The sequence below is a fragment of the Tachyglossus aculeatus genome, chromosome 16 (genome assembly GCF_015852505.1).
Source record: "Tachyglossus aculeatus isolate mTacAcu1 chromosome 16, mTacAcu1.pri, whole genome shotgun sequence".
Taxonomy (NCBI): domain Eukaryota; kingdom Metazoa; phylum Chordata; class Mammalia; order Monotremata; family Tachyglossidae; genus Tachyglossus; species Tachyglossus aculeatus.
Genome location: NC_052081.1, coordinates 25,166,266 through 25,182,069, shown reverse-complemented (window position 1 = coordinate 25,182,069; position 15,804 = coordinate 25,166,266). Strand labels below are relative to the sequence as shown.

At 43.0% G+C, this 15,804-nt stretch overlaps 1 protein-coding gene across 1 annotated transcript in view; it reads left to right on the top strand.

Annotated features, from left to right (window-relative positions):
• LOC119937977 (SEC23 interacting protein) overlaps positions 1-3,659 on the top strand; it is a 53,205-nt gene extending 49,546 nt beyond the window's left edge. The window contains exon 19 of the mRNA XM_038757604.1: positions 2,630-3,659. The gene's annotated coding sequence lies outside the window, so the exon portion shown is untranslated. The remainder of the gene's footprint in view (positions 1-2,629) is intronic.
• Positions 3,660-15,804: the final 12,145 nt, after the last annotated feature.

Sequence of the window (15,804 nt, the reverse complement as noted above, 5' to 3'; positions counted from 1 at the left end):
TTATGGTATCCCAGATCTGTCTTTTCACGAAGCTGAGCTCCCGAGTCTTTAGTATTGATGCAGATTAGAGCCACAGTTCAATTTCTTGGTACGCTTGGCAGGCACCTAAAGTTTTAAAGTGCATTTTGTGACCCAGGAAGACATTTCCTTTCCGACTATAAATGTTGTTTTCTCAGAGGTAAATGTTTTTTAACACCTTATACGTAAAATTAGAATTCTGTATAAAAATATGTGCAAAATGTGAGCCCCAAATGGCTATACACTAAATTGTTTCCAGCAAGTACTTCTGTTGGCTTATTGGCACTCCGGCCTAAGCAGGCCTGCCCTGCAAAAAAAAATCTTTCCGCTGGTCTGTATATATAGTTTATAGTCTATACTTCACTCTGTTGCCCTGATTATCTTTGCACAGAGATGCTCTGGGCATGTCATTCCCCTCCTCAAAAATCTCTAGTGGTTGCCTGTCAACCTACGAATCAAGCAAAAACTCCTCACTCTCGGCTTCAAGGCTGCCCTTTTTCCTCTCCTCTTCCCCATCGCCCCCTCCGCCGTACCTCCTTCCCCTCCCCACAGCACTTGTATATAGCTGTACATATTTATTACTCGATTTTACTTGTACATATTTACCACTCAATTTATTTTATTAATGATGTGCTTCTAGCTATAATTCTATTCATTCTGACGGTTTTGACACCTGTCTACATGTTTTGTTTTGTCGTCTGTCTCCCCCTTCTAGACTGTGAGCCCGTTGTTGGGTAGGGACCGTCTCTATATGTTGCCGACTTGTACTTCCCAAGCGCTTAGTACAGTGCTCTGCACACAGTAAGCGCTCAATAAATACGATTGAATGAATGAATGAATGGTCAAGGGGTCCCCAAGAATGGTCACGTTTGGCAGTCATCACGTGGTTCCTTCAAATGGCTCGTTTCCAGCACGGAAGCAGACCGCTGAACTGTTCCTACTATACAAATACACAAATACTGCAGTAGTGCAATGCACTTTATTCTCAAAGCGATTATATCCGTCGTGTTAAAAACGGTGGCTATATAGCAATTTTAACATGAAATTCGGGCATTAATCTAAGTTTACGTGTGTGTTCCCAATATGCTTGCTGCTAATATTACCTGAGGTAGTAATTCACATTTCAAGGTCCCACGGCTCAATTCTATTAACGCCGATCTTTTACCAGGCTCTGAATAGTCAAAGTGATCCAGAAACCACCTTCTTCCAGTATCAAGTTTTAATTTGTTTTTATGATGCCAGAGCTGTCCCACTGTTCAATGCATTTAATCTAATAAACTGGCTTGCTAAAGGGTATGCTTTGCCCACGCTCCCATTTCTGTGAAACTAAAGGCCCAAAGCTACTATTACATCTGTTTTTTTGACACAATCTTTCCTTCATTTCAGACGGTCAGGAAGGTATACTTAAATGCACTGACAGTTAAACGGGAGATAATCACAATTCTAGGCTTTTCACCCCGTAACGTAGGGTACCGTCTTAAAGAATTACCGGACGTTCAACTGACTCTTCACATAAGGAAAGCGTAAAGTCGTGTGTCGATGGCATGATTATTTGATCTTGTATTGATAACTCAGTCCTTAGTGTTACGACGTTTTGAATCCACGCATGTGAATCCATTGCAGTCCCCCAAAGACGGCTCTGAAAAAGTCATCTAAAGAAGCAGCATGGCTTAGTGGTTAGAGCATAGGCCTGGGATTCAGAAGGTCATGGGTTCTAATTCTGGCCCCACGTCTGCCGCGTGACTTTGGGCAAGCCACTCTACTTCTCGTTCCTCAGTTATCTCATCTGTAAAGTGGGGATTGAGACAGTGAGCCCCATGTGGGACAGGGACCGTGTCCACCTCAAGGTGCTTGTATCTTCCCCAGCGATTATTATTATCATTGTTATTATTATTATCATTATCATATCATCATCATCATCATCATTATTATTATTATTATTATTAAAATGAGTTCAGATTGGCTCTGGAAGATACCCAGATCTTAGGTACATGGGCAGCTGTTCTTTGTGAACTTGACATTTTGGTTTCCCTGGGAACCAAATTTTCAAACCATGTTTTGAATGAAATTATCGACACGGTTCCACTTTGCATTTTACAAGCATATGAGGATAACTTTACTGAATAATGACAATTGTGGCATTTACGTGCTTACCGAGGGCTAAGCACTAGGGTAGATACAAGATAATCAGGTTGGACACAGCCCCTGTCCCACCCGTGGGGACTCACAGTCTAAGAGGGAGGGAGAGGAGATATTTAATCCCCATTTTGCAGATGAGGGAAACTGAGGCCCAGGGGAGTTGTGACTTGCCCGTGGTCACACAGCAGGCAGGCAAGTGGCTGAGCCAAGATCAGGTCTCTGGTCCCCCAACTTCCAGGCTTGTGGTCTTTCCACTAGACCACATTATAAGATTTACATGAACGAGTTTCTCGCTGGTTGGGAGGGAAGATTTAAAAGCCTTCACTGAATATTCACTCCTTTGGTAAGCAATGCACCCCATGATTCAAACTTATGTACGAGTTCCTCCCGTTTTCAAAAGGATCACCAGCGTGTCATGACGGTGTTACCAAAAGTTTGGAAAGCCTGCTCAAGTTTTCTCTCTCTCGTACAGTTTTATGTTGGGGAAAATTGAAGACCCTCCAACACTTAATGCAGCGACGGATGGAAGAAAGTAGCTTCGTCGGCAACTTTCCGATACGGCTTTTTAGTTCCCGCCTTTTCTTTAAAAAATAATCCGTAATAAAATGTTGGTGGGGGCGGGGTGGGGCTTTCTGGAAAATGAAAGTGAGAAAACGACATTTTCAAAGTCTCGATTTAATTCTCTCCAATCAGTTCGGTTGTTCCGTTGACAAATTGAGATGATCGGTGAAGAAATATTTTCAGTAAGTAGACTGTTCTATCCACATCTATCACATGACTGCCGGTGGTTAGGCTTGCATTTTGATCAAGGGGAGTATGTTTTTTCATTGAGTTATAAGAACATCTGCAGAACCCGAAGAAACATTTTTTAAAAAAATTCATTGTTCCAGTGTAAAATGTGAATTCCAGTGTTGAGCTGCTTTAGCGCGGTCACTTGTATTGGTTAAAAATAACCAAAATCATTTATATAGTATTCTAAGGGGACTGATATTTGATAAATCTTTTCGAGCTTCTGCTGGTATGGAGCACCATTTCCGATGAAGGCAAAACACTTTTTCTATGCAGGAACCCTTGCCAAGGGCTCTGAGAGCCCACCTCTAACCGTGAAAATGAATGGAACATTGATGAAGCGGCGAAAATCAATTTTCCATTCTGTCATCCCACATTAGCCGTTGGTATAGTCAGTCCAGGGTATTGGAATGTATGAAACGTTATCGCTTATCAGATCTAAATATCGCATTTCATGAAAAGGTGGCTCCCTGATCCTTCTTTTGGCTATAAGCTCTGAATTCAAATGACCGAATTATTTTCTTCATAGAAAACTTCGACGCTGACTTTTTTCTGTTACGCAGTAGAGGCGTTTTATGTTGTTTACATAGTGAGTTCTCATGGAACATGGTGAATTATTTTGAAATGGATGTGTGATACACATTTTCTGTGTATGTATGTGCCGAGGAGCATGAATAAAACTTACTGTAACAGCGATGCAGTTTTGCAGCAAACTCTGGCCCTCTTCCTTCTTTACGAAAAGATGCACAGGGCTTGCGGTATCATTTATTTTCATTCCGTTATACACGGCTCTTTATTTAATACAAGATACACAGGGCTTGCGGTATCACTAATTTTCATTCCGTTATCCACGGCCCTTTATTTGATACAATTGCACTGTCCATCCTTGGGTTTGCCTTTAAAATGCCATCGAAAATGCGGATGGCCCGGATTTTCCGACGGTAGGCAAAGAATGGTAAAAACAGTTTATATAGTCTCCAGGTAATCCTGTTGGCCACCGGTTGTCTTTTAAGTGCCTCTGAAGGATACGTAGGTTAATATTGCGCGCCGGTTAACCTGAAATCTGGTCATTTAAGGTCCAATAAACTGACGGGTCCACTCTTGTCGATAAGGACGATTCCAGTTTATCTCTGGGTGCGGGGAAGAGGGAACAGCTGGGAGAGCTGAGGGTCAGAAATGGGATCTGGGAATTTCCCGCATCCTTTGCAACCCAGATATTTGAACTGGAAGTCACTATTTCTGACCCCCACCAACCCCGGGGTCAGCGAATGGAAAGCAGGCCTCCCCAATTATATGTTTAGAGAGGGGACTCATTCCTTTTTAGTTTGCACATCCAGAGATACTTTTGAGATGGCCTTCCTCTTTAAGCATGGGCATTTTTAGTTGTTTTTTCCTATCCCTTTAAAGGGTAATGAAATATTCCATTTTTTAATTATTACACTGCCTCTCCTCTTCAGGGGAACTCATACCCTCACCACATTGTCCACGTGGATTTCTCTTCTGTGTCGAGTTGGCTGTGGCGTGTTAGGGAGTGTTGAAATTAAGTAGACCCCGTAAATGGAAAGATGCTGGTCAATTACGATCGTGGAAAAAGGAGAAAATGCGAATTACAGACAGCTGTGATCTGAATTAGGGCCAAAGCTAGCTCCAGTGATTGAAACGAGGCTCATGAATGTAAAGATGCTGGTCAGTTATGTACATGGAAAAAGGTGAAAATGAGAATTGTGGGAAGCCGTGATCCAAATTAAGGCCAAAGCTAGTTCATAGGATTGAAATATTAGCTAAGCTCGTGTGTTTCATATACCTTAGATGCACCTGCCCGGTTTTTGTTTTGGTGATTCAGGCTTTTTTTGTTTTGGATTCTATGAGCCAGTCTTCTGGTACCGGTATGGATTCCAGACTTTGGTGATAAAATCAGCTTTCTACAGTACGTTGTGCAGACATCTGAAGATTGACACCATAGAAAGTAATCGTTGGAAGGGAACCTACGGCTCTTGTGCCTAAATAGGGCTCTTCTGCCTAAAATATGGCTCTTCCTAATCCTGGATGATGCTCTCCGTTGTAGGCTGGGTGGACTCGATGTTACTTTCTCCTAGCTTTCTGGACAAGAAGTAATAATGGTAATAATAATAGTTGTGGTATTTAAGTGCTTACTATGTGCCAAGTACTGTTCTAAGTGCTGGTAATCTGTCCAACATGGGGCTCACAGTCTCAATCCCCATTTTACAGCTGAGGCCCAGTGACTTACCCAAGGCCACACCACGGGCAAGTGGCGGAGCTGGGATTCGAACCCACGACCTCTGACCCCCGAGCCCATTCGTTCGTTCATTCCGTCGTATTTATTGAGCGCTTACTGTGTGCAGAGCACTGAACTAAGCGCTTGGAAAGTACAGTTCAGCAACAGGTAGAGACAGTCCCTGCCCATAGCGGGCTCACAGGCTGGAAGGGGGAGACCGACAGCAAAATAAGCATCAATAGCATCAATATAAATAAATGCCGTTGTAAATACGCACATGTATCCCCAAGTGCTGAGGGACGCGGGGGTGGATCATCATCATCATCAATCGTATTTATTGAGCGCTTACTGTGTGCAGAGCACTGTACTAAGCGCTTGGGAAGGACAAATTGGCAACATATGGAGACAGTCCCTACCCAACAGTGGGCTCACAGTCTAAAAGACTGTAGATCAGAGGGAGTGAGTGGGGCCGATGGGGCGGGGGAGCGGAGGAAGATGGGGGCTTAGTCTGGGAAGGCATCCCGGAGAAGGTGAGCTTTCAGGGGGGCTTCGAAGGGGGAAATGTGCCTGTTCGGCAGATTTGAGGAGGGAGGGCGGTCCAGGCCAGAGGTGGGACACGGGCCGGGGGTCACCAGCGGGACCGGGTGAGAAGGTTAGCGGCACCGGAGGAGTGGAGGGTGCGGGCTGGGCTGTAGAAGGTGAAAAGGAAGGTGAGGTGGGAGGGGGCGAGGTGATGGACAGCTTTGAAGCCGATAGTGTGCTCCTGTCACTAGGCCATGCCGCTTCTCCGTAGCTTACCCAATCTCTCCCACCCTTGGAGCCGGAAAGGGCCTATGGCTGATCGAGGATGGAGGCTCAACCCTTTGGCCTCTGCCGGGAAAGAATGAGAGGCCCTCAGGGACTGCCCCGGAGCCTCCTTTCCCCTCCCAACCCTGCCGGCACCTCTTCAAGCGGCCGTGGCACCGGGATGGACCGAGCAGGGGAATGCACAATGTCCCTTGGGTGCGAGGCGCCGCGTATCCCGGTGGACTTCCCGGCGCGGGAAAGTGCCGGAGCGGGGGTGAAGAAGAGGCCTCGCAGTAGCCACTGATGGCCCGGTGCCGCAGTGGGGAATCCGCCAACGGCCAGGGGGTGAAGAACAGCCGGTACGTCCAGCACTGGTCTCCCCAACTACGCCGAAGGAAAGATGTGACGCGATCGGTTCTTTACCGACCCGAAGGTTTCGTGTTTTTTGGCTCCTCCGCCTCCAAAAGGCCGCAGACCCTCAGTTAAGCAAATGATGGCATTTTCCTCTCAGAAAATCACAGGCGGGCCCAGCTCGGAGGATCCAGGGTGGCCCGGAGTCGGGGGGACGGCTTCCTCCCTTTCCCACGTGAGCCGGGAACGTTTGTGTTTCTCTCCCCACCCTTCATTTACTCCTCTGCCAGCCCCGTACCTTCACTCTCACTCAATCGTATCTATTGAGCGCTCACTGTGTGCAGAGCACCGGACTAAGCGCTTGGGAAGTCCAAGTTGGCAACATCTAGAGACGGTCCCTACCCAACGGCGGGCTCACAGTCGAGAAGGGGGAGACGGACGACAAAACATGTTAATAAAATAAAAAGGATAGTAAAGTCATTCGGTCTTATTTATTGAGCGCTCACTGTGTGCAGAGAACTGTACCAAGCGCTTTTGAAGTCCAAGTTGGCAACATCCAGAGACGGCCCTCCTCCTCCTCATTCATTCAATCGTATTTATTGAGCGCTTACTGTGTGCAGAGCACTGGACTAAGCGCTTGGGAAGGACAAGTTGGCAACATCTAGAGACGGTCCCTACCCAACAGTGGGCTCACAGTTGAGAAGGGGGAGACAGACGACAAAACGTATTAAAATAAAATAAGAATAGTAAATTCATTCAATCTTATTTATCGAGCGGTCACTGTGTGCAGGGAACTGTACCAAGCACTTGGGAAGTCCAAGTTGGCAACATCCAGAGATGTTAGGCCACATGCCTGCTGTGTGACCTCGGGCAAGTCACTTCACTTCTCTGAGCCTCAGTTACCTCATCTGGAAAATGGGGATTAAGACTGTGAGCCCCCCGTGGGGCAACTCGATCGCCTTGGATTCCCTCCAGCGCTTAGACTGTAAGCCCACTGTTGGGTAGGGACTGTCTCTATATGTTGCCAACTTGTACTTCCCAAGCGCTTAGTACGGTGCACTGCACACAGTAAGCGCTCAATAAATATGATTAAATACAAATCGTACGATTCGTATTACGATTACGTACTACGTAAATATGATTAAATGCGAAGTCACCTCACTTCTCTGGGCCTCAGTTCCCTCATCTGTAAAATGGGGATTAAGACTGTGAGCCCCCCCATGGGACAACCTGATCACCTTGTATCCCCCCAGCGTTTAGAACAGTGCTTTGCGCATAGTAAGCGCTTAACAAATATGATTGAATGAACAAATACCATTATTATTATTATTATAGAAGGGGGAGACAGACAACAGAAAAAAACGTGGACGGGTGGCAAGTCGTCAGAACAAATAGAACAAGCAAATTTGGGCTCGTTCTTGCTGGTTACGAGAGGGACAAATAAGCTGTCTGAATGTACACGGAGCTGAGAGATGTTTCCATGGAGTCGGTGATCAATCAATCAATCAATCAATCGATCGTATTTATTTGTGATCCAGATAGACGCCCGTCCTTGCGCCCTTGAATGTTGACATTGCTATCGAAATAGAACAGTGCTCTGCACATGACTCTCAACCAAAACCATCATTATTATCGTAATTATTATTATTATTTAAAAAAGTGGCCCAGTCCTTGCTCAGGCTCGGGGGCCGGCAATTTGAGAGAGGAGCCCACAGGATTTGGACCCAGGAGACCAGATGATGGTGGATTCTCCTCGGTCCCTGTATATTTTGTTATAGGAGGTGGAGTGGGTCAGTCAATCAATCAATCAATCGTATTTATTGAGCGCTTACTGTGTGCAGAGCACTGGACTAAGCGCTTGGGAAGTACAGGTCCTAAGTGGACGGACAACTGGGGCAGGTCCGGTCTCTTTTGACCCTAGGGAACACCATTTGCTAACTTAAAGCTTCTAGACTGTGAGCCCACTGTTGGGTAGGGACCGTCTCTATATGTTGCCAACTTGGACTTCCCAAGCGCTTAGTACAGTGCTCTGCGCACAGTAAGCGCTCAATAAATACGATTGATTGATGGCGATAATGTCATCCCTGCCGCCGGTCCCCCGAAGGGCCCGGCTAGACAGGCCAGCCCCGAGACCCAACTTCCAACCCCGTCCCCACTAAGGTGTAAATTCTTCAAAGGCAGCACCAATTTTTTGGACTTAGAGTCCCTGAACTCAATCAATCAATCAATCGTATTTATTGAGCGCTTACTGTGTGCAGAGCACTGGACTAAGCGCTTGGGAAGTACAAGTTGGCAACATATAGAGACAGTCCCTACCCAACAGTGGGCTCACAGTCTAAAAGGCTAAACTCGGTAGCCTTTCAATAAATCCAATTGATTAGGACCACTGGCTTAATAAAAGCTACAACCGCATGAAGGAAGATAGTAGAAAAATTAAAATTCAGGAAGAAAATATATGTTAAAATTAGAGCGATCCCTTATTACATCTTTTAGACATCTTTTACATCTTTTAGACTGTGAGCCCACTGTTGGGTAGGGACTGTCTCTATATGTTGACAATTTGTACTTCCCAAGCGCTTAGTACAGTGCTCTGCACATAGTAAGCGCTCAATAAATACGATTGATGATGATGATCAGGAAGTTTGTCGGCTTCACTTTGAGCGCATACGTTTTGGAATATGCTCAATTTTCCTAGCTAAGATGGAAAAATAGGACTTCGTCCCTCGGTTGAATATGAACCACCTCCCATAAAGGGAAGAGTGCAAACAGATTCATTCATTCATTCAATCGTATTTATTGGGCACTTACTGTGTGCAGAGCACTGTACTAAGCGCTTGGGAAGTACAAGTTGAATATGAACCATCCCCCTATAAAGGGAAGAGTGTAATCAATCAATCATATTTATTGAGTGCTTACTGTGTGCAGAGCACTGTACTAAGCGCTTGGGAAGTGCAAGTTGGCAACATATAGAGACGGTCCCTACCCAACAGTGGGCTCACAGTCTAAAAGGCTTAACTCGGTAGCCTTTCAATAAATCCAATTGATTAGGGCCACTGGCTTAATAAAAGCTACAACCGCATGAAGGAAGATAATAGAAAAATTAAAACTCAGGAGGAAAATATATGTTAAAATTCGAGCGATCCCTTATTACTTCAGGAATTTTGTTGGCTTCACTTTGAGCGTATATGTTTTTGAATATGCTCAATTTTCCTAGCTAAGACGGAAAAATAGGACTTCGTCCCTCGGTTGAATATGAACCTCCTCCCATAAAGGGAAGAGTGTAGTCCAAATAGATTCATTCATTCATTCAATCGTATTTATTGAGCACTTACTGTGTGCAGAGCACTGTACTAAGCGCTTGGGAAGTACAAGTTGAACATGAACCACCCCCCTAAAGAGGGAAGAGTGTAGTCAATCAATCAATCAACTGTATTTATTGAGCGCTTACTGTCTGCAGACCACTGTACTAAGCGCTTGGGAAGTACAAGTTGGCAACATATAGAGATGGTCCCTACCCAACAGTGGGCTCACAGTCTAAAAGGGGGAGACGGAGAACAAAACCAAACATACTAACAAAATAAAATAAATAGAATAGATATGTACAAGTAAAATAAATAAATAAAGAGAGTAATAAATATGTACAAACATACAGATGAAATACCACTTGGTTTTCTGTAACCCAAAAGGCTCCATTGCCAAGTAATGTGAAAGATAGTAGGTTACAGCTTTTGGCTCCCCTGTTATCTATTGAGGGGTGGGAAACCAAAAGAAGCCTTTTATCTAAAAGGAAACGATTAAAAATTAGTCTCAATTTCTGAATTTAATCAAATTTGTAGTGTTTTAAAAAAGGAAAACACTGAAGTAAAGTCATGTGGTGGTCTGGTGGCAAGTTATTTTTTTGGTTTCGTCTGTTGATGTACCAGCATGTCAGAAATAGATTTTCCTGCATAACCCACTTCCAGTTGTATTATTTCCCTTGTTTGACATTTTTTGATGTTTCCTTTTACTATTTTTCTAAACTGCTTTCTATTCATTTCCATCTGGACTACCTTCTGATGCCTCTCCAGGTTGATACGGGTCATTTTGTTTCCTTTCAACATCTCCTGGGCTAGTAAACTATCTGTGGTTTTTTTCAAGTTGTCAATTCAGTTGACAACATCTGCAGAACTTTTCCCTGACCTATTGTGGCCCCAAGTATTCTTGGTTTTATGGATAAATAAAATTCTTCGTAGTATTTTTTTAATGTTGTCAATTCAGTCGACACCATCTGCAAAACTTTTCCCTGACCTATTGTGGCCCCAAATAATTTTGGTTTTATGGATAAATAAAATTCTTCTTAGTATTTTTTAATATTGTCAATTCAGTCGACACCATCTGCAAAACTTTTCCCTGACCTATTGTGGCCCCAAATAATTTTGGTTTTATGGATAAATAAAATTCTTCTTAGTATTTTTTAATGTTGTCAATTCAGTTGACACCATCTGCAAAACTTTTCCCTGAACTATTGTGGCCCCAAATATTCTTGGTTTTATGGATAAATAAAATTCTTCGTAGTATTTTTTTAATGTTGTCAATTCAGTTGACACCACCTGCAAAACTTTTCCCTGACCTATTGTGGCCCCAACTATTCTTGGTTTTATGGATAAATAAAATTCTTCGTAGTATTTTTTTAATGTTGTCAGTTCAGTTGACACCACCTGCAAAACTTTTCCCTGACCTATTGTGGCCCCAAATATTCTTGGTTATATGGATAAATAAAATTCTTCCTAGTATTTTTTTAATGTTGTCAATTCAGTTGACAACATCTGCAAAACTTTTCCCTGATCTATTGTGGCCCCAACTACTTTTGGTTTTATCGATAAATAAAATTCTTCTTAGTATTTTTTTAATGTGGTCAATTCAGTTGACACCATCTGCAAAACTCCTCCCTGACCTATTGTGGCCCCAACTATATTTGGTTTTATCGATAAATGAAATTCTTCTTAGTATTTTTTTAATGTTGTCAATTCAGTTGACACCATCAGCAAAACTTTTCCCTGACCTACTGTGGCCCCAACTATTTTTGGTTTTATGGATAAATAAAATTCTTCATAGTATTTTTTTAATGGCATTTAGCAAGCGCTTACTATGTGCAGAGCACTGTTCTAAGCGCTGAGTATTTGCCAAATCCCAGTTATTTCTCTTAACATGCTACCTTTTAAATGATGAACTTAATAAATATGGCATTTATAAGACACTTTCCAAGTGCTGGGGTAGATATGAAGTTTGACAAAGTACCTATCTTATGTGGGACCCCCAACCTGTCTTTCGTCCCCATTGTACAGATGAGGAAATCAAGGTTCAGAGAGATGAACTGATTTGTCCAAGGTCCCACAACAGGCTAATAATAAAACTGACACTCAAATCTACTTCTCTTGACTCTCAGTCCAAATGCTCTTTCCCCTACGCCACGCTGCCAACCAATTTCAGCAGAAAAGTTTAGGCTTGGAAAAGTTTCCCGGCTAGTCAACTTCTACGTGCTTCTATAAAGATATCATTGACCTGATTTTTCTTTCCCAAAGCAGTTTTATTGTTACTCTTAATTGTCAGATCAATGTAGCTGCCTTTCTTGCCAAGGACGATCGTTTTTACATTTTTCGAGCTCTCTCTGTTAAATCAGTATCGTACTAATTTAATGGCAGTCTGAGGAATCCCATTGTGGTGGGGCTAAATTAAGCCGCTGCTGAGATTTTTGCTTCAGGTATTTAAGAAGCAACAGAAAAATGAAGCCCTTTGTCAGAAAACACATTTGGATTAAGATTTATACATCTCTAATTGCTTCAGTAATCCAACATGCAAATTTAAAAGAGAATGAAAGGTAAAACAGCTTATTGAATCGCTTGTCTCTGTCATTACGTCCTTTGGGGAATGATGAATGAATCGCCGTGGCCTCGTTCTGGACTGACAGTGTGTTTTCTCAGAAGCGGCCTATGAGAGATCAATCAATCAATTAATCCATCAGTCGTATTTATTGAGCGCTTACTGTGTGCAGAGCACTGGACTAAGCGCTTGGGAAGTCCAAGTCGGCAACGCGTAAAGACGGTCCCTACCCAACAGCGGGCTCACAGTCTAGAAGGGGGAGACGGGCAACAAAACGAAGCGTATTAACAAAATAAAATGAATAGAATAAATATGTACAAGCAAAATAAATACATGAATAGAGTAATAAATATGCCCGAGGCCACACATCTGACAAATAGTGGAGCAGGGATTAGAACCTGGATCTCCCGATTCCTAAATCCGTGCTCTATCCAATAGGCCACGCTGCTTCCCTTTAGGGTCAGCTGCTTTTCCTGTTTTAAAATTCAAAATTTTCCCCTCTGAGGAAGATTTCAGGATGGAGAGGAGGCTCTTGATAACAAGAGTCAGGGCGGTTGCTCGTCTCCCACAGGTGCGGAGGAGTCCGGCATATGTACGGGACAACAGGGCAGATCACGAGCAAGGAGCCGAGCAGAACAAATTCAAAATTCACAAGGTAAGCATTTTTCAGTAGCACAAACTGACGGCGCATCACTTTAAACCATTTTGAAATTTCAAAGTCCAAGGACCGAGATAATTCCCCGAAATCGGATGCAGATTCCTTTTACAGCCCGTTCATCCTCCAAATTAAGGTTTAAATTTTACCTTATTTACCCCATGCATTCCGTTTGCTCTGACCATTTCTTTTACTGCGGATGTTTAAGATGAATGTCAAATGTAAATCACTTTTTTGATTTTGGGGCGGAATAGCCTGATAGAAACCCATCCCATTAGGGGAGCTAAATCAGATACGTTTTTAACCGAAACAGTCGTTTATTTCAATGACAGAAAGGCTGGCATTAATATTAAAATGGTTACAGGCTGTGGTTTGTACGCGATTTAGAAATAATAATAAATTAGAGTTGGCTATTTGGCTGTTATCCTGGATAAAAATCCCTTGAATGTTTATCTTGAGGAAGACACAGAAATAATGCAATTTTAGTCATGTATATTTATCTAGATGCAGTAAATGACAGTCGTTTCCTTTTGAAGTAGAAAGGCATCTCAGCGTAAAGTAAAGAAAAACTCATTAAAGTCAGAATTCAGGACTGGGACTCAGTAATATGTTTTGCTGGTGGCAGTAGAGCATAATCAATCAGGACTTTGTTTTTCCTCTGCAATCTTTGTAATTGATTTCCTGTAGTTCCCTGCAATCCGCAAAGCCTTCAACTTCATTTTGCTGGATTTTCCGGAACTTCAACGCGGCCGTGGGAAGTTTTTATCATCTTTACGGACCTTCGTGGCCGGGCCTGGAGGGTTGTGAGCGCATCACAAATGCGGCTCAGTGGGCAAAATCTCGCTATAGAGGGGCAGGTTGGGTAGGGACCGTCTCTATATGTTGCCAACTTGTACTTCCCAAGCGCTTAGTACAGTGCTCTGCACACAGTAAGCGCTCAATAAATACGATTGATTGATAGAGGCCACCGAGAGGAGGAATCAGATGTTACCACACTTTGAAAGGTGTGTATTCTTTCCCAGTGCTCAAGAGGAATAATAATAATAATTATGGTATTTGTTAAGTGCTCATTATGTGCCAAGCACTGTTCTTGTTCATTCATTCAATCATATTTATTGAGCGCTGACTGTGTGCAGAGCACTGTGCTAAGCGCTTGGGCAGTCCAAGTTGGCAACATCTAGAGACAGTCCCTACCCGACAGCGGGCTCACAGTCTAGAAGGGAGAGACGGACGACAAAACATATTAACCAAATAAAATAAATAGAATAATTATGTACAAGTAAAATAAATCAATAGAGTAATAAATATGTCCAAACAGGTAATCAAGTTGTCCCACGTGGGGCTCACAGTCTTAATCTCCATTTTCCAGATGAGGTAACTGAGGCACAGAGAAGTGAAGTGGCTTGCCCAAGGTCACACAGCTGATCTAGAGAAGCAGCGTGGCTCAGTGGAAAGAGCCCGGGCTTTGGAGTCCGAGGTCATGGGTTCAAATCCCGGCTCCGCCAATTGTCAGCTGTGTGACTTTGGGCAAGTCACTTCACTTCTCTGGGCCTCAGTGACCTCATCTGGAAAATGGGGATGAAGACTGTGAGCCCCGCATGGGACAAGCTGATTATCTTGTATCTACCCCAGCACTTAGAACAGTGCTTTGCACATAGTAAGCGCTTAATAAGAGAAGCAGCGTGGCTCAGTGGATAGAGCCCGGGCTTTGGAGTCAGAGTTCGTGGGTTCGAATTCCGGCTCTGCCACTTGTCAGTTGAGTGACTTTGGGCAAGTCACCTCACTTCTCTGGGCCTCAGTGACCTCATCTGGAAAATGGGGATGAAGACTGTGAGCCCCACGTGGGACAACCTGATCACCTTGTAAACTCCCCAGCGTTTAGAACAGTGCTTTGCACATAGTAAGTGCTTAATATTATTATTATTATTATTATTATAAATGCCATTATATATATATAAGTGTATATATACACACCCACGTATATATACACACACCTATATATATACACACACACGCATATATATATACACACATACACACACATACACACATACATATATATACATATATATGTGCACATATACACGCACATATATATACATATATATGTGTATATACACACATATATACATATATATGTGTGTATATACATATATACACATATATATACATATATGTGTATACACACACATAAATATACATATATGTGTATATACATACATATATGTATATATGCACACACACATATGTGTGTATATATATGTACATAGACGTGTGTATGTATATGTATACATATGCATATGTATATATATATATATATATATATATATATATACACATATATAGGTGCTGTGGGGAGGGGAAGGAGGTAAGGTGGGAGGGATGGGGAGGAGCTGGAGAGGAAGGAGGGGGCTATCTCATGATATTTGTCCTGGAAAATAAATTAAAAACTAGCTTCGTGCTGAAATACCGACATGCAGTTTGAAAGCTGACGAACGAGACCGTAAATAACCGGGGCTCGATTTGAAGCCTGGTGAGGCCTAGGCTGTAAAGCAGTCAACAAAAAACACCAAAGATTTGCTGGGTTGCAGCTCAAACTCGACCGGGGTGTGTTGCTAACGGCATGGAGGAGAAATGAAAAAAAAGAAAAGAAAAGAAAATGGTAATGCTTTGGAAAAAACCAAGCTGTATCCCCGCCGCGAACCATTGGTTTCATCAAGTTGCAATTGCTGGAATTTGTAAATAAGCCGTGACCCTGCCTCCCATTTCTTGTTTTCTTGAATTGGGTCTGTTAGGCGGCAGTTAGGTAGCAAGAATCTCTCAATCCCTCACAGGAGAAGGCCAGGTTTACAAAAACAGTTGGAGAAAAAGGAGAAAAAGCAATAACCTATTTGTATTTACAGTGGATTTCACGACTGAGGGACTGGGCATAGATCTACCACTCTTTGGGTGGTAAGAGAACCAGTATATA